This window comes from Somniosus microcephalus, chromosome 12 (genome assembly GCF_052327205.1).
Source record: "Somniosus microcephalus isolate GS21.2 chromosome 12, FLI_Smic_1.0, whole genome shotgun sequence".
Classification (NCBI taxonomy): domain Eukaryota; kingdom Metazoa; phylum Chordata; class Chondrichthyes; order Squaliformes; family Somniosidae; genus Somniosus; species Somniosus microcephalus.
The window spans coordinates 195330549-195355376 of record NC_140998.1 but is presented as its reverse complement, the minus strand read 5'-3'; the positions used below and the strand labels follow the sequence as shown (position 1 = coordinate 195355376).

Below are 24828 nucleotides of genomic sequence, written 5' to 3'. Positions count from 1 at the left end.
GTAGTAAAAGGGGTAAAAGCAGGAATAAATTGTCAGAAAACAAATTTGAAAGTTCTTTATCTGAATGTACGCAGCATTCGTAACAAAATTGATGAGTTGACGATGCAAATAACTACACATGGGTATGATCTGGTGGCCATTACGGAAACATGGCTGCAAGGTAATCATGAATGGGAACTAAACATACAAGGGTATTTGACAATTAGGAAGGACAGACAGGAAGGAAAGGGAGGTGGGGTTGCTATGTTAATCAAGGATGGAATCATTGCAATAGTCAGAAATGATATTGGGTCAAAGGATCAGGATAGTGAAACAGTTTGGGTGGAGATAAGGAATAATAAGGGGAAAAAGTCACTAGTGGGCGTAGTCTATAGGCCTCCTAACAGTTGCAACTCTGTTGGTCGGAGTATAAATCAGGAAATAGTTGGGGCTTGTAATAAGGGAACAGCTATAATCATGGGGGATTTTAACTTTCATATTGACTGGACTAATCAAATTGGGCATGGCAACATTGAGGAAGAGTTCATAGAGTGTATTAGGGATGGGTTCCTTGAGCAGTATGTAACTGAACCAACCAGGGGGCAGGCAATCTTAGATCTGGTCCTGTGTAATGAGACAGGATTAATAAAAAAATGTCCTAGTAAAGGATCCCCTTGGAATGAGTGACCATAATATGGTTGAATTCCAAATTCAGTTTGAGGGTGAGAGAGTTGGATCTCAAACCAGCGTACTATTTTAAATAAAGGAGACTATGAAGGTATGAGAGTAGAATTGACTAAAGTGGACTGGGAAAACAGATTAAAGTGTAAGACGGTACAAGAGCAGTGGTCTACATTCAAGGAGATATTTCACATCTTTCAAGATAAATATATTCCACTGAGGAAAAAGGGGAGTAAAAGAAAAGACAGCCATCCGTGGCTTAGTAAAGTAATAAAGGATAGTATTCGACTGAAAACAAGGGCATATAAATTAGTCAAATCTAGTGGGAGGATAGAAGATTGGGAAGCATTTAAAAGCCAGCAAACAATAACTAAAAGATTAATTAAGAAAGGGAAGATAGATTATGAAAGTAAACTAGCAAAAAATATAAAAACAGATAGCAAGAGTTTCTACAGCTATATAAAATGAAAAAGGGTGGCTAAAGTGAATGTTGGTCCCTTAGAGGATGGGATTGAGAAACTAGTGGTGGGGAACATGGAGATGGCAAAGATGCTGAACAAATATTTTGTATCAGTCTTTACAGTAGAGGACACTAAAAATATCCCAACACTGGACAAACAGGGGGCAATGGGGGGGGAGGAGCTAAACACGATTAAAATCACTAAGGACATGGTACTCAGTAAAATAATGGGACTTAAGGCGGATAAATCCCCCGGACCTGATGGCCTACATCCTAGGGTCTTGAGAGAAGTGGCGGTAGGGATTGTGGATGCATTGGTGATCATTTTTCAGAACTCCCTGGACTCAGGAAAGGTCCCGGCAGATTGGAAAACTGCTAATGTAACACCCTTATTTAAGAAGGGAAGTAGACAAAAAGCTGGAAACTATAGACCAGTTAGCCTAACATCTGTGGTTGGCAAAATGTTGGAGTCCATTATTAAGGAAACAGTAACAGAGCATTTGGATAAACATAATTTAATAGGACAGAGTCAGCATGGTTTTACGAAGGGGAAGTCATGTTTGACAAATTTGCTCGAATTCTTTGAGGATGTAACATACAGGGTGGATAAAGGGGAACCAGTGGATGTAGTGTATTTGGACTTCCAAAAGGCATTTGACAAGGTTCCACACAAAAGATTACTGATCAAGATAAAAAATCACGGGATTGGGGGTAATATACTGGCATGGGTGGAAGATTGGCTATCTAACAGAAAACAAAGAGTTGCGTTAAATGGTTCGTTCTTGGGCTGGCAATCAGTAACTAGTGGTGTTCCGCAGGGGTCAGTGCTGGGACCCCAACTCTTTACAATCTATATTAACGATTTGGAGGAAGGGACCGAGTGCAACATATCCAAGTTTGCCGACGATACAAAGATGGGAGGGAAAGCAGTGAGTGAGGAGGACATAAAAAATCTGCAAAAGGACATAGACAGGCTAAGTGAGTGGGCAGAGATTTGGCAGATGCAATATAATGTTGGAAAGTGTGAGGTTATGCACTTTGGCAGAAAAAGTCAAAGAGCAAGTTATTATCTAAATGGAGAGAAACTGCAAAGTGCTACAGTACAAAGGGATCTGGGGGTCCTGGTGCATGAAACACAAAAAGTTAGTATGCAGGTGCAGCAGGTGATCAGGAAGGCCAATGGAATCTTGGCTTTTATTGCAAGGGGGATGGAGTATAAAAACAGGGAAGTCTTGCTGCAGTTATACAGGGTATTGGTGAGGCCACACCTGGAATACTGCGTGCAGTTTTGGTTTCCATATTTAAGAAAAGATATACTTGCGCTCGAGGTGGTTCAGAGAAGGTTCACTCGGTTGATTCCAGAGATGAGGGGGTTGACGTATGAGGAAAGGTTGAGTAGGTTGGGACTCTACTCATTGGAGTTCAGAAGAATGAGAGGCGATCTTATCGAAACATATAAGATTGTGAGGGGGCTTGATCAGGTGGATGCGGTGAGGATGTTTCCACTGATGGGTGAGATTAGAACTAGGGGGCATAATCTTAGAGTAAGGGGCTGCCCTTTCAAAACTGAGATGAGGAGAAACTTCTTCACTCAGAGGGTAGTAAATCTATGGAATTTGCTACCCCAGAGAGCTGTGGAAGCTGCAACATTAAATAAATTTAAAATGGAGATAGACATTTTCCTAGCAGATAAGGGAATTAGGGGTTACGGGGAGAGGGCAGGGAAGTGGACGTGAGTCTAGATTCAGATCAGCCATGATCCTATTGAATGGCGGAGCAGGCCCGAGGGGCCGTATGGCCTACTCCTGCTCCTATTTCTTATGTTCTTATGTTCTTATGTTAACATTTTGAAATCCCACCTGACTTGGGCCTTGTAGAAGGTGGAGAGGCTTTGAGGAGTCAGGCTATGAGTCACTCATCACAGAGCACCCGGCATCTGCCCTGCTCTTGTAGCTGCATTGTTGATATGTAGGTCCAGTTAAGCTTCTGGGCAATGGGAACTCCCAGGATACTGATGGTGGGCGAACTTGGCAATGGCTGTACCGTTGAATATCAGGAGGTAGCTGGTCCTTTCTCAGTGGAGTTGGTCATTGCTTGGCATTGATAAGCTTGACTGTTAGCAGCCACTTGTCAGCCCAGGCCTGGATGTTGTCGAGCTCCTGCTGTAGGCTGGTATAGGATACAACAATACCTTAGGAGATGTGAATGGAGCTGAACATTTGGAGATTGTCAGCTAATGGTAACGGTGTTATACTGGTAATGTTACTGGACCAGTAATCCTGTCGGCCTGGACTAATAACACAGGGGACAAGAGTTCAAATCCCACCTCGGCAGCTGAGTAAAGAAATCTGGAATAAAAAGCTAGAATCAGTAATGGTGACCATGGAACTACCGGATTGTCGTAAAAACTCAGCCTGTTCACTAATGTCCTTTTGGGAAGGAAATCTGCCGCCCTTACCCGGTCTGGCCTGTATGTGAGTCCAGACCCTCAGCAATGTGGTTGACTCTTAATGGCCCAGCAAGCCACTCAAGGGCAATTAATGCGGGCCTTGCCAGTGATGCCCACATCCCGTGAATGAATACAACAAAACAATGGCCCCACTCAAGACCTTATGACAGAAGCGAGGTTGTTGGTGAAACATCTGGGCCAAGGATCCTGCATCCTGAATAACTCCTGCAGCGATGTCCAGATGGAACCTTCATGCCGTAATCTCAGACAAGTGAGAACCAAATACAATCTTAAACAAAACAAGGCAGTGAAGCCTAAGGCATTCCCTATCCACACGACATAGAAGATGATAGAAATCTGCCATTAAGGCCTGCAACTCACTGAGTCCTGCTCACAGAAGTTGCTGTCTTGAAAAAATAAAATAAACCTCACAGGAGCTCATGTGATTCAAAGTGTCATTACCAACATGCTTGGGAAAGTGCAAATAACGGATGTGCATTTGACGACACTCTCCTTTATTGAGATCACATGCTGCCCTGCTGCCTCACCCTGAAACCCATATTCTGAGGAAACTTGGTGACAGTCGTGTTTCACCAGACCAAGATTGCAGGACAAGGCACATCACCTACAATTAGATCAAACTGCAACAAGGATGTAGTGGGCAAAACAGCTCCATAAAGCCCAGTACAGCCATGCTAGATACAAATGTCCTTTGCTGCCGATAATATCTCTACCACCAGTCACTGCGTGTTCAAGAGCCAGGCATCCAACTGAAAGTTTCAAAGGCCACTGTGGCAAGTACCAGATGAATGAGAGGGATCTCCCACAACCACAAGTCTTCCAACCAGGATTCTGGAGCAAAACTGGCAGTTTTTTTTAAATAGGGCCACGAGAACTATCTCAGGATAGCTTTAATTTTTCTTTTATTAATTCCTGGGATCTGGGCGTCGCTGGCAAGGCCGGCATTTATTGCCCATCCCTAATTGCCCTCGAGAAGGTGGTGGTGAGCCGCCTTCTTGAACCGCTGCAGTCCGTGTGGTGATGGAGGAATCTGGGACGTTGGCTGAAAGATATGATTCTGTGAGTATGACTACGTCAGGCTGTTGCTTGACTAGTCTGTGGGACAGCTCTCCCAATTTTAGCACAAGTCCCCAGATATTAATGAGGAGGACTTTGTAGGATCGACTGGGCTGGGTGTTAGGTCCGTGGTTCAGTGGATAAATAATTACACGGATGCTGTACATTAACAAATAACAGGTCTTTACTGGAGGAGGGTAATCTCTAGACTGGGGTACAGAGGCATGCGCAAAGCTTATATACCGGTGTGGTCACTGCCGGTACTACAGTATACAGGAGCTGTAAAAAGTAGTTCTGACTTAAAGGCACATACACTACAATTCCTCCCTTTTTAGATTAATAATACCCCCTTAATATTCAAATAACAATTACATTTTTACATGTACATTCAATAACAAAAGTCCATTTATAGATTCAGTCTTTGGGGCGGCTTCCTGACCCTTTCGGGATAGCGCCTTTCCAGAGGTTCTTGTTCTTGGTGCAGAGGCGATTCTGACCCCTTTTCATCGGGTAGTTCATCGGGTTCCACTGCTACTGGGTCTGACGTAGATGCTACCGGTATGTTGGGTTCATCCCCAGGTACTCGAGACATGGGGTTGGCGCGTTCCTGTGACGCTAAGAACTGATCGACGTGGCGTCTCACAATGTTCTCCCCGACATCCACTGTGTACATTAATGGCCCCTGCCTTGTACATATCGTTCCGGGTTGCCACTTCTCTGTTCGATAGTCACGGGCCAAGACTGGTTGCCCTACATTGAAGCTCCTTGTCGGCTTCTCGTTGATGTGCTGGAATTGTTTGTCCTCAACATTTCTTCGCACATTTGGTCTGAGCAAGTCCAGACGAGATCTCAACCCAGGCCGGGGTCTGGTTGGTAACTGCATGTGTCGCGTTTCGGTAGGCTAATAAGAAATTGTCCATCTTATGCTGTAGTGGAATTTCCTCGTCGCACATGGCCTTTATCGCCTTCTTAAAGGTTTGTACGAACCTCTCAGCCAATCCATTGGTGGCTGGATGATACGGGGTGGATGTGTAATGCCTTACCTCATTCCTTTTCATGAATTTTTGGAACTCATCAGACACAAACTGTGGTCCATTATCAGAGCAGATCTGCTCTGGCAAACCGTTTCTGGCAAATATGGTCCGTAGGACTGCAATCGTTTTCTCTGTAGTGGTTGAAGACATCTTTATCACCTCAGGCCACTTTGAATGAGCATCCACTGCTATTAAGAACATTGAGTCCATGAATGGACCAGCGAAATTAATGTGCACCCGTTGCCATGGAGAGGAGGGCCACTCCCATGGGTGTAGAGGGGCATGTGGTGGTGCATTTTGGACCTTCTGGCATCCTAAGCAGCTCTTAGTTAGGTCTTCGATTTGTTGATCGATTTCCGGCCACCACACATAAGCCCTAGCAAGGTTTTTCATTTTCACTACCCCCAGATGACCTTCATGTAGCTCATTTAGCACTCTCTCCCTTAACTTGGGTGGAATCACCACTCTGGATCCACACATCACTGTCCCCTGGCATACTGACAGCTGTTCTCTTCTGGATGAGAGTGCTGGCAACAGTGAGTCGCCATGTGTTGGCCATCCCCTCACCGTCAATTCATATACCCGTGACAGCATCGGATCATTGCGGGTCTCTTTCTCTATATCCGAGTTTGTTACTGGCAATCGTTCAATTATCGACGAATAAAATATCTCGATAGGGTCCACTGCTGGTGCTTCCTCCACAGTAGGCAGTGGCAGGCGCGATAGCCCATCAGCGTTCCCATGCTGTTTCGTGCCTTTATATTCGATTTCATATTGATTCGCCCCTAGAAACAGGGACCATCTTTGTAACCGCTGTGCAGTCATTACTGGCACACCCTTCTTAGGATTAAAGATGGAGACAAGTGGTTGGTGGTCAGTCAGCAAGGTGAACTTCTGCCCATGCAGATAGTGCTTGAATTTTTTTACTCCCCATACTAGGCTGAGGGCCTCCCTGTCAATCTGGGCATAGTTGCGCTCGGCTGACGTTAGTGACCGAGACGCAAAGGCTACTGGCCTCTCCAACCCGTCTGGGAATTTGTGCGACAGCACCGCTCCAATGCCATCGGGTGATGCATCACATGCCAAACGAATTGGTAGTGCTGGGTTGAAATGGGCCAACACCTCTTTTGATGTGATCAATTCTTTACACTTCTGGAAAGCTCGTCTACGTTCATCATCCCACTTCCATGGTACCGTTGTTTGCAGAAGGGTGTTCAGCGGGTGTAATACCATAGACAAATTTGGTAAGAACTTATGGTAATAGTTTACCAGCCCGAGGAACGACCTCAGTTGTGACACATTTTCCGGTGCTGGAGCCTTGACTACCGCATCAATCTTGTCAGGGGACTTATGTAACCCCTCTTCATCGATGACGTGGCCGCAATACGAGGTCTGTTTCTGGAGAAACTGGCACTTGTGGCGATTAGCTCGTAGCCCATACTCCTTTAATCTGGCGAGCACCTTCTCCAAGTTAGCGAGGTGATCACCGTCATTTTCGCCCGTGACCAAGATGTCGTCCAAATAACACTGGGTCCCTGGAATCCCTTGCAGGACCTAATCCATCATCCTTTGCCAGATAGCCGGAGCCGAGGCTACTCCAAACACCAGCCGGTTGTATTGATAGAGACCTTTATGGGTGTTGATCGTAAGGTAATGTTTCGAAGCTTCTTCTACCTCCATTTGCAAGTACGCCTGGGCTAGATCAATTTTGGTGAAGCGTTTACCACCAGATAGCGAGGCGAAAATATCCTCAATTCGTGGAAGTGGATATTGCACCGTGTGAAGGACTGGGTTCACTGTCACCTTAAAATCCCCACAGATGCGGACCTTCTTTGGTTCCCCAGGCGTATTACTCAATGACCTCTTCATTACAGGAACGATGGGTGTAGCCCACTCGCTCCAGTCCACTTTGGACAGTACTCCTGAACGTTCCAACCCTTCCAGCTCTGCTTCAACCGCTGGTCTGATCGCATAAGGCACTGGTCTGGCCTTCAGAAACTTTGGGCTTGCATTTTCCTCTATTTTAATTGTTGCTGTTATTCCTTTTAGTGTTCCTAGTCCCTCCTGGAACACTTCTTTTCCGTCAGTTAGCATTTTTGACAGTCGTCCAGGTGTGACGTCATCATCCTTTTTGGCCTCAGCCTTCAGTGCCTGTATGGAATGCCAATCTAATTGTATCTTCCGGATCCATTCACATCCTAGCAGTGGTGGTCCTCCATTTGGCAATACATATATATCCATTTTAGGTATTTCCTGACCTTTATATGTCACTTTCACCCTTATTTTTCCTTTGGGGTAGACTTTTTGCCCCGTATACGTCTTCAAGACAATCTCTGTAGCTTTCAAGGGTGTGTGTGAAAATAGCCGCTTGTAGTCTCTTTGATTTATGACTGTTAGAGCTGACCCTGTGTCCAATTCCATTTCCACTTGGACTCCGTCTATCTTGAGTGTAACCCAGATAGTCTGGTGATCCTCCATTTCGGTTACATTATGTAAGTTTCAGACAACCCAGCTCCTTGCTTCCGGAGTCCGTGTCACTTTTCTGTTCATCTGAACCACTGTCCATCACCTGGTGTACCTTTTTGTACTTCTCCTGTGGAGATTTCTTACTGTTGGTTTTCTTCCCAGACCTGCAGACTCTTGCTATGTGTCCTGCTTTCCCACACTGTCTGCACACTTGGTCCTTGAACCAACAATCTTTCTGGTCATGTGTTGTTCTGCCACAGCAATAGCACTTCCCTGTTCCATAGGTCATTTCATTGGTACCATATTCTTGCGGTCTCCATTGTATCTCTGCAGCGCCCCTTGTGGCTGCTACGTGTGATACTGCCATACTGAAAGCTTTGTCCAGCGTAAGGTCCTTTTCTGATAGAAGCCGTTTCTGGGTTCCTTCACTTTGTAGCCCACACACAAACTTGTCCCTTAACGTGTCTGCTAGTCCCGCTCCAAACTGGCAGTATTTCGATAGCTTGCGCAGTTCTGTTAGGTACTCAGCATTGCTTTCGTCTTTGTGTTGGCTCCTTTTATGGAACTTAAATCGTTCTGCTAACAGCAGCGGTGTGGGGTTTAAGTGGTCCTGTAGTATTTCTACTATGCTTTCAAAATTTTTGTTTACCGGCTTCTCTGGGGTTATTAGATTTCGCAGTAACCCATAAGTTTTTGCACCCATGGAATTTAACAGAACCAGTGCTTTATTAGCATCTGGCACTTCATTCACCCTACAGTACACCTCAATACGTTCCACATATGTCGCCCAACCTTCGACTTCATTGTCGAACGTAGAGATACTGCCACTCTTCGGCATCCTTGGTTGTGCGTTAACTATCACCAATGGCGCCTCCCGCGCTTCCCCTTCTTCTCCGCTGGCACAAAATGGCGTCTCCCGCGCTTTCCTTCCTTCCCGCGCTCGCCCTTCTTCTCCGCTGCGGCTTTTAAAAATGGCGTCTCCCGTGCTCTTCCTTCTTCTCCGCGGCTCAATGGCGTCTCCCGCGCTCTCCCCGCTTCTCCGCAGCTCAATGGCATCTCCCGCGCTCTCCCTGATCAGCCCGTGATCCCTGGCTGTGCTCTGCGCGTTCTTCTCTTGATATTTGTCGACGCCGCTCAGTCTAGAACCCGGCTGTTTCTTACCCTCTCTCTCTCCGGTTTGCAGTATTTTTCCCCGACGCCGCTCGGTGTTCAACCCCCGGCTGCGCCCTGCGCTCTTCACCCTCTTCTTACCCCGTCGACGCTGCTCGGCTCTCTCTCTGCCGTCGGTCGGCTCCAGCCGCTGCTGCTCGGGAAGGGTCTGCTCTGGACCTGTCGTCGGTCTCTTACTGCTCGTTGTGGCTGAGGAACCAAGCCCGGCTCTCCACAGCCTCCCCAGCGAAGTTCGATCTCTGCCTGACTGCTGGGCGGTTGCTCGTGGTCGACGCCCGTGTTCCTGGCCTCGATTATTTTTTTTAATGTTGCAGGTAGATTCGAATCGACACTCGTCGCCACTGTCAGATCCGTGGTTCAGTGGATAAATAATCGCACGGATGCTGTACATTAACAAGTAACAGGTCTTTACTGGAGGAGGGTAATCTCTAGACTGGGGTACAGAGGCATGCGCAAAGCTTATATACCAGTGTGGTCACTGCCGGTACTACAGTATACAGGAGCTGTAAAAAGTAGTTCTGACTTAAAGGCACATACACTACACTGGGTGTGCCTTTGTTGTGTCCTAACCTGATGCCTGGGTCGATGCCGTGTGGTCTGTCTGTTTTTTTAATTCCTATTGTATCTTTTTGTACAATAAGAATACAACTGAGTGACTTGCTCGGTCATTTCAGAGTGCAGTTCAGAGTCAACCACATTACTGAACCCCCTACATTTCGTTGTACTGCACTTGTGCACTAACAATGACAATAAAAGTTGATTTGATTTGATTTTGACTTCCCCACTCCTTGAACCCCTGCCCCACCCCCTTCCCACCCTCTGAATCTCTTCCCCACCCCTGAACCCTTTCCCACCCCTGAACACCTTCTCCACTTCTCCACGCCCTGAACTCAGTACACAAAGGATAACAGGGAACGTTTCACTCCCGTCCTGGATTCTACGGCTCCATCCCCCCATTTTATTTCTAGTCACACCTCTCACTATCTCCCTCTGCTGGTGTCTCTCTGTATCACTCACTGTACTCAGTCACACCTCTCACTATCTCCCTCTGTTGGCGTCTCTCTGTATCACACGCTGTACTCAGTCACTCCTCTCACTATCTCCCTCTGTTGGTGTCTCTCTGTATCACTCACTGTACTCAGTCACACCTCTCACTATCTCCCTCTGTTGGTGTCTCTCCGTATCACTCACTGTACTCAATCACTCCTCTCACTATCTCCCTCTGTTGGTGTCTCTCTGTATCACTCACTGTACTCAGTCACACCTCTCACTATCGCCCTCTGCTGGTGTCTCTCTGTATCACTCACTGCACTCAGTCACACCTCTCTCGATCTCCCTCTGCTGGTGTCTCTCTGTATCACTGTACTCAGTCACACCTCTCTCTATCTCCCTCTGCTGGTATCTCTCTGTATCACTGTACTCAGTCACACCTCTCTCTATCTCCCTCTGTTGGTGTCTCTCTGTATCACTCACTGTACTCAGTCACTCCTCTCACTATTCAATTCAATTCAATTCAAATCGCTTTATTGGCATGACAAGTTACATCTTATGTTGCCAAAGCATCGAAAAACATTCATGGTTGTACACAAAAATACAGATCTATCCATACAGTGTATAAACAGATATATCCCTGAGTGTATAAATATACATTCATATAATTTGTATATACTCTTTTCTTATATTTAGTGGTTGTCCCTCTGTTTATGGCAAGCTGTAACATAGTGTGCCGCTAAGGTTACACAATTTCTCTCTTCCCCTTGTAGGTATGGGAGGTTTTGGTCGTCATTCAAATTTGTGAATTCCAGGCATATTTTTGTGAATTTTGGGTAGAAATTCTCCCTTATGCCCTGATATTTTCTACAAGCTGTGAGGAAGTGCATCTCTGTCTCCACCACTCCCTGACTGCAGTGAGAGCATATCCTGTCCTCTCTTGGTAGCCGGGTCTGCCTGTGTCTACCTTTTTCGATCGCCAGGCTATGTTCACTAAGTCTGTACATTGTCAGGATTTTTCTCAGTTTGCTGTCCTTTACCATGGTCAGGTAATCAGCTATGTTGTATTGTCTGTTTAGGGCCAAGTAGCAATTGAGTTTGCTTTGGGTTTTTGTTGTTTCTGCCCAATATGACAGATATTTTTCCTTTTGCTTAGCGACGATTGTGTTGGGTCGAATTCTTTGTGTTATGCTGTCACTGTCATGGGGCTGGTTATTGTTGGTAGTGTTAGTAGTTACTTCACTGAGTCCCAGGACTAGTTGACTGAGGGTATTCTTCTTTATGGTCCTCTCTTGGCATTTCAGGGCTTCGTAATGATAACATTGGGGGTTGCTCATTTCTAGGTGTTTCCAAAATTTGGTGGCTCTTTTTTGGATAGTGATTATTAATGGATATTGGCCTAGTTCTGCCCTGCATGCATTGTTTACGGTTTTCCTTTGAGTCCGGAGGATACTTTTACAGAATTCTGCATGTAGGATCTCAATTGGGTGTTTGTCCCATTTTGCAAATTCTTGTTGTGTTAGCGGTCCCCACACCTCACTGCCATAGAGTGCAATTGGTTCAATTACTGATTTAAAAATTTTGAGCCAAATGCTAATTGGGATTTCTATTTGGATTGACTTTTTAATGGCTTTCTTGCTTTCTCTTTCAGTTCATTCACAGCCAGATGAAAATTTCCCGTAGAACTGATTTTTAAGCCCAAGTATGTGTAGTTAGTGGTTTGTTCAATTTTGGTTGTTCCTAGTGTGAAATTTATTTTGGGTCCCTGATGTCTGGATCTTTGCTGGAACACAAGGATTTTGTTTTTTTGGGGATTTAGTGTCAGGGCCCAGGTCTGGCAGAACGACTCCAGCAGATCCAGGTTCTGCTGTAGACCCTCCTTAGTTGGTGACAGCAGAACCAGGTCATCTGCATAGAGGAGGAATTTAACCTTGGATTCATATAGGGTGAGGCCAGGTGCTGTAGATTGTTCAAGTAGTTTTGCCAATTCATTTATGTAAATATTAAAGAGTGTCGGTGAGATTGGCGAGCCCTGCGTCACCCCCCTCCCCTGTGGGAAGTATTTTGTTTGTTTGTCTCCAATTTTAACTGCACATTTGTTGTTTGTATACATTGATTTAATTACATCATATGTTTTTCCCCCTACCCCGCTTTCGATAAGTTTCAGGAATAAACCGTCATGTCAGATGGAATCGAAAGCCTTCTGAAAATCTATAAAGCATGCGTAGATTTTGCTTTTGTTCTGATGAACGTGTTTGTCAATTAGGGTCTGTAGGGTGAAGATATGATCTGATGTTCTATAGTTTGGCAGGAATCCAATTTGGCTTTTACTCAAGACATTGTGCTCCTCAAGGAAGTTTATAAGTCTTTTGTTTATGATACTACAGAATACCTTCCCCAGGTTACTGTTTACACAGATGCCTCGATAGTTATTTGGGTCGACTTTGTCCCCACTTTTGTATATGGGCATTATGAGTCCTTTGTTCCAGATATCAGGGAAGTAACCGACACTCAGAACCAAGTTGAAGAGTTTTAGGATAGCCAGTTTCATTTTATCGTCTGTGTGTTTAATCATCTCGCTTAGTATGCCGTCTGCACCGCAAGCTTTTCCTGGTCGCAGGTCCTTGAGTTTTTCAAATAGTTCTTTTTCTGTTATTATGGAGTCTAGCGGGTTTTGGTTATCTTTTATGGCCATTTCGAGCTTTTCCAGTTTTTTGCATATTTGGTGTTGCTCTGGCCTTAGTGTGTTTTTCTGGTATAATTTTTCAAAGTGGTTTTCCCATGTGTCTCCATTTTGAATGGCCAATTCATCGTGTTGTTTTTTGTGTAATGTATTCCAGTTGTCCCAGAAACAATTGGAATCAATGGATTCCTCAATGGAGCTGAGTGTATTCTTAATATACTGCTCTTTTTTGGTTCTGAGTGTGTTTCTGTATTGTGTTAGTGTCTGACAATAAGTAAGGCGTAATTCCTCATTTTCTGGCTGTCTGTGTTTTTGGTTTGATATTTTTCTAAGTTTTTTCCTCATGTTATGGCAATCTGGGTCAAACCATTTTTCATAGTTTTTTGTTTTGGGTTTGTTCTTGCGAGCTTTCAAGTTTGACCTTGTTGCCAAATTATCAAAAATATTGTTTAGGTTATTCACTGCCCAGTTTATGCCTTCTTTATTGTGAGTGTATATGTTATCCAGAAAGGTGTCCAAGAGAGCTTGAGTTGATTGATTGCTAATTGCTTTCTGGTATTTTTCCATGCTGTTTTTGGCCCATCTGTATGATTTTTTGGTGTTGTACAGCTTACTGGGTTGTGTTTCTGTGTTGGTTGTTTCTGTCTTGTTAAGATACATAGTAATTTGACTGTGGTCTGACAGTGTTGTTTGTGGTTTGACTGTGAATGCTCTGAAATAGGATGGGTCCAAATCCGTAATCATATAGTCTACGGTGCTACATCCAAGAGGTGAGCAATAGGTCGATCTTCCTAGGAGGTCTTTCATGAACCTGCCATTGACAATGTACAGACCCAGGCTTCGACAGAGCTGCAGGAGCTGTTTTCCGTTGGTATTTGTCTGCTTGTCGCAGTTATGCCTGTATGGATGGGAAGGGATATCGAAGTGGTTATTCCCGAATATGTAATTGTTTCCCTGATTATTGGTGAAGTCTGGTTCTTCGCCAGTTCTTGAATTGAGGTCACCACAGATCAACACGTTCCCCTGGGCCTGGAATTGGATAATCTCCCTCTCAATGTTGGAGAAGGCGTCCTCTTTAAAGTACGGGGATTCCATTGGGGGGATATAGAGTGCGCAAATGAAAACGTCTTGGGTGTTAGAGATAATCTCCCTCTCAATTTTGAGCCACATGTGGTTTTCACCCTTTTTTATAAATTTGATGCAATTCTTAAGCTCTGTTTTAAACCAAATCAGTATGCCTCCGGAGTCTCTGCCTTGGGTTACTCCTGGCAATTTATTGGAGGGGACCACCAGCTCTGTGTACCCTTGGGGACAGCCAGTGTGTCCTTCTCCTCTATACCAAGTTTCCTGTAAAATGATAATATCCGGATCTTTAGTTTCATCTATGAACTCTGGGGTCATACTCTTCACGTCGAGCACCGAAGAGCGTAGACCTTGGATATTCCAGGTCAAAATATATAAGGATTTCATGTTAAGTTTGATCTTTTACTATGATAGGTTAAAGAATGATATGTGTTTGTCGTGTCTAAATGGGGGAAAAAAGATCATCTCAATTGTCTATAAATGCTAATACTACTTGGTTACAATTCTTTCTAGTAATTAGTCCTTGTTTTTTTTTTCCATTTTCTGATCCATAAGGCGGAAGTAGATGCTGCTGCACGTCTGCTTAGTGTCTCTTAATGGATTGTCTCTGCCTGAGGTATTGCGTACGCCCTGTGCATCTCTCCCTCTGTCTGGCTGGGGGCAGTCCTGTTCGCCTGTAGGACAGGAGCGGTGCAGGTCTGATATTGTTGTTGTGCATGGGGATCCTCTCTGGTCCCGGTTGGTGTGGTGGTGGTCTCTGTAGTAGTCTGGTATGTACCCCGCTGATCTCTGGTGATCGGGGGGGGGTCCTCCTGGAGTCTGGGTATGGACCCGGTTAAAAGTGATGTCCTTCAGGGCTTTAGCAAAGATCGATATTCATTTCCTGTGGATGTGGACGCGGTCGTGAAGACATTCCACATCGAGGGTGGGGTGTTGGGCCAGGTGCACGTTGTGTTTTAATTCACAGTCTCTTGCTATGCTGGCATTTATCTCATGAATTGTGTTGTTGTTAAAGTCTGTTCTCGGCAATATTGTGGAAACAGTGATTCTAGTGTTTGGGAATGTGTTGCTTGCCTTCTCAATCACTGCTCTGAGCGATGTTGCTACCCCTTTCTGCTGGGCCTTTAGGTCATTTGTGCCAGTGTGTATTATTATGAGTTGGGGGGAGTCTAATCGGGTTTTGGGCAGCCATTCCAGGGCTCTGTCTGTTGTTGGGCACCGGATCTTTTTTACTATATGTCTAGGGAAGAGCTTTTTCTCCCATAGAAATTTCCCATTTGAGTCTCTGGGCTAGAAATTCAGTAGGCTTTGCGCCCAGTTATCGCCCAAAGAGGGCTTTTGCGCCACTTGCTGAGATTGCGCCAATATTCAGCGCTGCGGTAATGGCGGCGTTAGCCAGTAGCGCTGCGCCACCACCGATGACGTCATCGGTGTGCGCAGTGCCCCGCTACCGCCCCGCTACCGGCCCGACCGCCATATTAAGTTGCGGCCGCCTCTTCCGCAGCGGCCGCAAACAGCGCTCTGAAAACGGAGCTGTCCTGCAGCCTTAGTGGGGCGAGTTAAGGCGGAGGTGCGGCCGGCCGCTTTTTCGGCGGCCGCCTGCCCGCACCTCCTTCCCCGGTCTCCTCCACCACCCCCCCCCGCGGCATTGCCGGCTGTTTTCCGGGAGCCCGGCACTTCTCCGTGGTGCCGGGCTCATTTGCCGGCACTAGCGAGCGGCGATCTCGCTGTTGCAGGCACCTCCCCCTTAAGAGAGGCAGGAAGGCCTGCAGTACCGCAGCCTGCCGCTCCGCGGCGGGTGGCGCTGCGGCACCTAGCGCGCCGAAATTCAGTTTCAGCGCCCCAAGCGGGGGCGGCCACACCCTTGAATAGCGGCCGGCTTCGACTTGGGGCGCTGAAACTGAATTTCCGGCGGGCGCAAGTGGCTCCGCGCGCAGCGGTAACTTCTGGGCACAAGCGAGCTGGCGGGCCCAAACTGAATTTCTAGGCCTATGAGTGTTACGATGTCAGCCTTGTTGGTGTTTACTGTCTGGTGGCTTTCGCCTGGACTCATAGGGTGTGTGTTGGATTGGGTTGGTCGTGTCTGGTGTGTGCGCTCCTCTTGTGAGCGGCTCGCTTGTGGTTCCACAGTGGTGGGGGAAGACTGAGCTTCAGTATGCTGGTCGGTCTGTGTGGCACCCCTTGTATTGTGTGTCTGCTGCTGTTGTTCAGTGTGGGAGTGCAGCTGTTCAGTCCGGCTCTGTATTGTCTTATCTCTAGCCTCTGGCTTCTCGCTCTCTCTGTATCACTCACTGTACTCAGTCACACCTCTCACTATCTCCCTCTGCTGGTGTCTCTCTGTATCACTCACTGTACTCAGTCACACCGCTCACTATCTCCCTCTGCTGGTGTCTCTCTGTATCATTCACTGTACTGAGTCACACCTCTCTCTATCTCCCTCTGTTGGTGTCTCTCTGTATCACTCACTGTACTCAGTCACACCTCTCTTTATCTCCCTCTGTTGGTGTCTCTCTGTATCACTCACTGTACTCAGTCCCCCTCTCACTATCTCCCTCTGTTGGTGTCTCTCTGTATCACTCACTGTACTCAGTCACACCTCTCACTATCTCCCTCTGTTGGTGTCTCTCTGTATCACTCACTGTACTCAGTCACACCTCTCACTATCTCCCTCTGTTGCTGTCTCTCTGTATCACTCACTGTACTCAGTCACACCTTTCACTATCTCCCTCTGTTGGTGTCTCTCTGTATCACTCACTGTACTCAGTCACACCTCTCTCTATCTCCCTCTGTTGGTGTCTCTCTGTATCACTCACTGTACTCAGTCACTCCTCTCACTATTCAAGGGACAGAATGGTTCCGGTCAGATGGGTGGAAACAGACACGTTTCTTGAGGGAGATGCGAGTATGTCTGAGGATTGGGAGAGCTTTAGAAACCAGCAAAAGACGACCAAAAAATTGATAAAAAGGGAGAAAATAGAATGTGAGAGTAAAGTAGCAAGAAATATAAAAACAGATTGTAAGAGCATCGACAAGTATGTAGGAAGGAAGAGAGTAGCAAAAGTAAACGTTGCTCACTTAGAGGCTGAGGCAGGAAAAATTCGAGTCTCACTCCTCAAACTTCAGTACATAATCCAGGCCGACACTCCCAGCGCAATAATGAGGGAGCGCCGCACTGTCGGAGGGGCAGTACTGAGGGAGTGCTGCACTGTCGGAGGGGCAGTACTGAGGGAGTGCTGCACTGTCGGAGGGGCAGTAATGAGGGAGCGCCGCACTGTCACAGGGGCCGTACTGAGGGAGTGCTGCACTGTCGGAGCGGCAGTACTGAGGGAGCGCCGCACTGTCGGAGCGGCAGTACTAAGGGAGTACCGCACTGTCGGAGGGGCCGTACTGAGGGAGCACTGCACTGTCGGAGGGGCAGTACTGAGGGAGCGCCGCACTGTCAGAGCGGCAGCACTGAGGGAGTGCTGCACTGTCGGAGGGGCAGTACTGAGTGAGTGCGGCACTGTTGGAGGGGCAGTGCTGAGGGAGCGCTGCACTGTCGGAGGGGCAGTACTGCGGGAGCGCCGCACTGTCGGAGGGGCAGTACTGAGGGAGCGCCGCACTGTCGGAGGGGCAGTACTGAGGGAGCGCCGCACTGTCGGAGCGGCAGTACTGAGGGAGCGCTGCACTGTCGGAGGGGCAGTACTGAGGGAGTGCCGCACTGTCGGAGGGGCAGTACTGAGGAAGCGCCGCACTGTCGGAGGGGCAGTACTGAGGGAGCGCTGCACTGTCGGAGGGGCAGTACTGAGTGAGCGCGGCACTGTCGGAGGGGCCGTGCTGAGGGAGCGCTACACTGTCGGAGGGGCAGTACTGAGGGAGTGCTGCACTGTCGGAGGGGCAGTACTGAGGGAGTGCTGCACTGTCGGAGGGGCAGTATTGAGGCAGTGCTGCACTGTCAGAGGGGCAGCACTGAGGGAGCGCTGCACTGTCGGAGGGGCAGTGCTGAGGGAGCGCTGCACTGTCAGAGGGGCAGTACTGAGTGAGCGCGGCACTGTCGGAGGGGCCGTGCTGAGGGAGCACCGTACTGTCGGAGGGGCAGTACTGAGGGAGCGCTGCACTGTCGGAGGGGCAGTACTGAGTGAGCGCAGCACTATCGGAGGGGCAGTGCTGAGGGAGCGCCGCACTGTCAGAGGGGCAGTGCTGAGGGAGCGCCGCACTGTCAGAGGGGCAGTGCTGAGGGAGCGCTGCACTGTCGGAGGGGCAGTACTGAGTGAGCGCGGCACTGTCGGAGGGGCAGTGCTGAGGGAGCGCCGCACTGTCAGAGTGGCAGTACTGAGGGAGCGCTGCACTATCGGAGGAGCAGTACTGAGGGAGCGCTGCACTGTCGGAGGGGCAGTACTGAGTGAGCGCTGCACTGTCGGAGGGGCAGTGCTGAGTGAGCGCAGCACTGTCAGAGGGGCAGTGCTGAGGGAGCGCTGCACTATCGGAGGAGCAGTACTGAGGGAGCGCTGCACTGTCGGAGCGGCAGTACTGAGGGATCGCTGCACTGTCGGAGGGGCAGTACTGAGGGAGTGCCACACTGTCAGAGGGACTGTACTGAGGGAGTGCCGCACTGTCGGAGCTGCCATCTTTCGGATGAGACGTTAAACTGAGGCCCCGTCTGCCCTCTCAGGTGGACGTAAAAGACTCTGCAGCCTCTATTGGAACAAGAGCAGGGGAAGTTATCCCAGGTGTCCTGGGTTAATATTTATCACTCAACCAATAATCACTAAAAACAGATGGTCTGGTCTTATTTTTAATCTAGTCATGGATTTATGGGATGTGGCCGTCGCTGGCAAGGCCGGCATTTATTGCCCATCCCTAGTTGCCCTTTGAGAAGGTGGCAGTGAGCTGCCTTCTTGAACCGCTGCAGTCCGTGTGGTGAAGGTGCTCCCAGTGCTGTAAGCGAGGAATTTCCAGGATTTTGACCGAGCGACGATGAAGGAATGGTGATATATCTACAAGTCAGGATGGTGTGTGACTTGGAGGGAAACTTGGAGGTGGTGGTGTTCCCATCACATTGCTGTTTGTGGGAGCTTGCTGTGCGCAAACTGGCTGCTGTGTTGCCTACACTACAACAGTGACCACACTTCAAAAAGTACATCATTGGCTGTGAAGAGCTTTGGGATGTCCCGAGGATGTGAAAGGCGCTATATAAATGTGAATCTCTTGTCTATGTAACAAGAGCGTCCCATCCCTGGTCAGTCCCTGGACACTCCTGCAGGGATCCTCCAGGACACTCCTGCAATGGGCCCTGGGTGCGTCTCTGCTCCGGGACCCGGTTCCTTTGTCTGCTGCGATGCTTCGATCAGGCACAGGATGAGATTCCTCCTTTGATCCCTTTCGATATCCTTTAGGTGACTCCTTTGAAAATCTAAATTAAAAACCAGCATTTGGAGGTCAGTGTTCAGTATTTTAGCTACACCTCCAGGAGATCCCACCTCCTGAATTTGGGAATTCGAGCTGCTCCAGATGATCATTCCGGATGTGGCTGGCCATTCGGCCCATCTTAATGCTCCCATCCAGAACAGCCCATCGCTGCCTCCAATTGTTCCTTAACCCATTCCAGGATTGTGCCTCGTGCCCCAGTCCTCTATCTGCCAGTCCATTCCAAGTATTGGTCACTCCCTCTGTGTGAAGTAAACCTTCCTGATAACAGCCCGAGTTACCTTTAACTAGTCTGAAGCCGTGTCTCCTTGTCCAAATTGCACAGATTCACTTGAAGTAACATTCCGGATATTCATCGCTCTCTATTGCACTGCAGCAACTCGCCAAGGCCTCTTCGGCAGCACCTCCCAAACCCGCCACCTCTACCGCCCAGAAGGACAAGGGCAGCAGGCGCATTGGAACACCACCACCTCCAAGTTCCCCTCCAAGTCACACACCATCCTGACTTGGAGATACATCGGCCGATCCTCCATCGTCGCTGGGTCAAAATCCTGGAACTGGCTCCTTAACAGCACTGTGGGAGGACCTTCACCACACAGAACTGGACCCAGTACATTTAAAAGAAACATTTGCATTAATATAGCGCCTTTCACTACCACCAGACATCCCCAAGCGCTTTACAGCCAATGAAGTATTTTGAAGTGTGGTCACTGTTGTAATGTAGGAAATGCGGCAGGCAATTTGTGCACAGCAAGCTCCCACAAACAGCAATGTGATGATGACCAGATAATCTGTTTTCTAGTGATGTTGGTTGAGGGATAAGCGCTATATAAATGCAAGTCTTTCTTTCTTTGAATAAGGTTAGAATTTAAAACATAGAAAATTAATTTATATTTAAGAAATTAAGATCATGTTTTTTTAAATCAAATAGATTACAATAAAATTAAAGAGGGGTTAAAATGAGCTAATGTTTTTAAGTGTGACTAAGTGTAAGAGGTTGAAGTGAATGAGAAGTTTGAGTGGAATGTGAAAGTGCTGCTCAGGTTGAACTGGGCTGAATGTGGGTCCTGGGCCTGAGGCTGGGGGAGGGGAGAGGAGGGGGACCTGGGCCTAGTCTCCAGGGCCCAGCCCGCCCACTCATTCCCGCTCCCGGCGCCTCTCCGGCCCCACTTACCCCAACTCCGGGGCCTTATCGGCGACTAGCGGGTGCCCACTCCCAGGGTGGCTCTTTCTCCGCGGCTCCGGTGGGTTTTTTAAACCCGGTTTTCTTCCTCTTTTAAACAACAAGAAGCCGCTTTTCCCCCTCACATGGGCGCCGCCATCTTCCCTCCGGTCCCGCGTCCCCGCGCTAAACCCGCCGGCCGGCGCACCTCACCCCGCCAACAAACGTTCCGCCTGACTCCCCTCGGGTCAGAGGCAATTCAGTCATTTTCAGAATAAAAAGAAAGACTTGCATTTATATAGCACCTTTCACGACCACCGGACGTCTCAAAGCGCTTTCCAGCCAATGAAGTACTTTTGGAAGTGGAGTCACTGTTGTAATGTGGGAAACGCAGCAGCCAATTTGTGAACAGCAAGATCCCACAAACAGCAATGTGATAATGACCAGATCATGTGTTTTTGTTGCACCCACTATTAGAGCCAGGGGAACTTAAACAGCAGAAGAGAGAAGACTGGGGGAGAAAGAGCAAAGGATGGCAATGGATGGCCAAGGAGCTCCCTCGGGAGCTGCCAGCCCAGGAGCTATTTGTAAAACAATTGATCTTTCACAATTTTGTGCCCTCGACCGCTATCTATAACTGGCTAGAGGCTAAAATATATTAGCATTAAATAAACTGCTCAATGACAATGAATCAGATCACAATTTGCTTGTTTAATAATGTTTGAATAACTCTGTACACCAACATAGATTTTACTTGGACAATGTAGACAGAGAGCAACCAGTTTGCATGGAAATATTTTAAATACAATACACAATAATACAAATTAAAATACATTTTGGCCTGTCGAGCCTGTGTCAAATAAATTACACGTTTCAACCAACTTTACAATTTTCAAGTTCAGCTTCTGCTTAAACTTTTGTCGACACTTTCTTAAACTTTGAAAACTACAATAACAGTATTTTACTGAACATCTGTTCACGAAATCTCATGGGCAACAATTTTTCAGTCACTATATTTATTAACACAGTATATTTTGTGATAGGCACCTTTACCAACACAGATTTAACCAGACTGCATAAAGACAGCATCGATCCCAGCGATCTCTCACCATCAGAATAAAGGGGCTGTGACAGCTCGGTGGGACAAAGACTCACGGAGATTAAACACATTCAGCAGATGCTGCAGTTTATATCAGCGGGAACATTTTGAAATCCAATTCGGAAGATACAATTTCAGAGCGAGTGGGTCAGACATTAGGCTACAGCAACAGAGCCCCAAATCTCCAATCCTCACTGGGAGTGAGGAATTGTGGAATTTACCCTTATATTCCATCTTAATCCACACACAAATATTATCATAAAGAGTGATAGGTAAGAATTATAAATATGAGTAATCTTTGAGATAACTAGTGGTTATTGAAGGCCATTCAAATAGAAAGAAATATTTAAACTTAGTCAAATTATAAATTGGTTACCATTATCTTCATTATGTTTAAGAACATTTTCTCAGGTGAACTTTGAAAGCTGCTGAATCCTTGAAGAAATCCCCACAATGACGGCAGGTTTCAAAGCACGTGTGAGCTTTCAACTGATAGATGTGAACAAAACACTCTCCACATTCAGCACATTTATATGGCCTCTCTCCTGTGGATCCGCTGGTGTTTGTGGAGGTGCCCTGACTCTGTGAAACTCTTTCCACATTCAGTACATTTATACGGCCTCTCTCCTGTGTGGATCCGCTGGTGTCCATGGAGGTGCCCTGCCTGTGTGAAACTCTTTCCACATTCAGTACATTTATATGGCCTCTCTCCTGTGTGGATCCGTTGGTGTCTATGGAGGGTCCCTGATTCTGTGAAACTCTTTCCACATTCAGCACATTTATGCGGCCTCTCTCCTGTGTGGATCCGCTGGTGTCTATGGAGGGTCCCTGAATCTGTGAAACTCTTTCCACATTCAGTACATTTATGCGGCCTCTCTCCTGTGTGGATCCGCTGGTGTCTCTTGAGGGCCCTTGAATCTGTGAAACTCTTTCCACATTCAGCACATTTATACGGCCGCTCTCCTGTGTGGATCCGCTGGTGTCTCTTGAGGGCCCCTGACACTGTGAAACTCTTTCCACATTCAGCACATTTATATGGCCTCTCTCCTGTGTGGATCCGCTGGTGTCTCTTGAGGGCCCCTGACACTGTGAAACTCTTTCCACATTCAGCACATTTATATGGCCTCTCTCCTGTGTGGATCCGCTGGTGATTATGGAGGCTCCCTGCCTGTGTGAAACTCTTTCCACATTCACTACATTTATGCGGCCTCTCTCCTGTGTGGATCCACTGGTCTAGGTAAAAATCTCCTGATTTTATGCATTCTCTCCTGTGGACAGATTGTGTGAACAATCCCTGCCCATTTGTGCGTTGTGCAAGATACTTTATGCTGGAAGGAGGAGATTGTCCTGCTGAAATTTGTCCACTGGATTTTGGATGTCTTCTGATGTGTTTCTGAAGAAAATCTGCAGTGGCAAAAGCAACATTGCAATGAGGGCAAGGATGACACTCATCTCGGTGCACTTGTTGCCCTGCTGGAGAAGGAAGAAAGAGAAATTGTCAGTGTAATGAATCATTTAGAAGTTTCTATTGGTAGTACAATTTGTGGTTATTTCAGTGTAAACGCAGGGCTCTTTCGATGTTATTATTGGCCCAGAAATTCGGGTCGGGGGCTTCCCGCGGGTGCAAGCCCCCGACCTACACTTACATATCGCGCTGACATTTGAAGACTGGGCCTGCATGCATTTCCGGTCTGTGGCCCGGTTCAGCTCCCGGCGCGCTGTGCGTGCGTGATCCAGCGGCGTACTTAGTGCGATGAGCTGGCTGGGATCACGTGAGCACTGGGCAACCTGTCAAACTCATGAAAAGTCCAGGCGCCCAAAACACGACTTAAACTTTAAATAAAAGTTTTAAAAAATTCCAATAATTAAATTAACTATTTATAACTTAAAAAAAACTATTTTAAACAATTAATCAAATTTCTGCCAAAATTTTTTTTTCAAGAAATCGGGTCCAAAAATACACTTACCTTACTGTAAATTCTTTAAAAATAATAAACCTGTGGAAAAAAAATTCTAACTTTAATTATTAGACCACTTACCTTTCAAAACTAAGTCCTTACGTCTGCTTTTCACATTCGTAAAAGTGGAGGCCTTCACGCATGGACAAACCTGTCAGAAAAAACGAAGTTCAACGCGTACGCGCTGCCTCAAACGTCGCAAGGGAACCGCCTCTTAACCCCTTGGTTCAGAGGAGAGGAAATGCCGGTTTTCCGCGCATGCGCTGTGCATGCTGAAATCCGGCACTTCCAACGGGCCCACGCATGAGTACCCCATCCGTACTCATGCGTTGGGACCTGAATTACTGGGCCATTGTGAATTTAGAGCCTCCTCCAGTGAAAGAAGTAGTGAGGGGGGAATCATCAATAGTGTGTGTAGATTTAAAGGGCAGTCCCAGCCCCGCTCACAGCCCCCAGTCCCTGACCTGCCCCCAGTATCAGCCCCAGATGCAGCCCCACCCCCAGTTCACAGTAACAGCCACGCCCCCAGGACCAGCCCCACCCATTGCCCCACCCCCCCCGGCCAAGTCCCGACCGCAGGCACAGCCCTGCCCCTAATCCCAGACCCCACCCCCCAGTCCCAGAGAGAGAGAGAGAGGGGCAGAGAGAGCCAGTGGGGCAAAGATAGAGAGATTGGGGCAAAGATGAGAGAGTGGGGAAGAGAGAGAGGGGGGCAGTAAGAGAGAGAAATGGGCAGAAAGAGAGAGGGCCAGAGAGAGAGTGGGGCAGAGAGAGAGCGTGGGACAGAGAACGAGAGAGTGGGACAAAGAACGAGAGAGAGGGACAGAGGCAGCGAGAGAGGGCAGCAGAGATAGTGGGGCAGAGAGAGAGTGGGGCAGAGAGAGGCAGAGTGGGGCAGTGAGAGAGGCAGAGAGAGAGTGGGGCAGAGAGAGGCAGAGAGAGAGGCAGAGTGGGGCAGAGAGAGAGACAGAGAGAGAGAGTGGGGCAGAGAGAGGCAGAGTGGGGCAGAGAGAGAGAGAGTGGGGCAGAGAGAGAGAGAGAGAATGGGGGGCAGAGAGAGAGAGAGTGGGTCAGAGAGAGAGAGAGTGGGGCAGAGAGAGAGAGAGAGTGGGGTGGAGAGAGAGACAAGGG

The 24828-nt window shown here is 47.6% G+C and overlaps 1 pseudogene; it reads right to left on the bottom strand.

Annotated features, from left to right (window-relative positions):
- Positions 1 to 21331: 21331 nt before the first annotated feature.
- Positions 21332 to 23231, bottom strand: LOC147109848 (uncharacterized; annotated as a pseudogene).
- Between the last annotated feature and the right edge of the window lie 1597 nt (positions 23232 to 24828).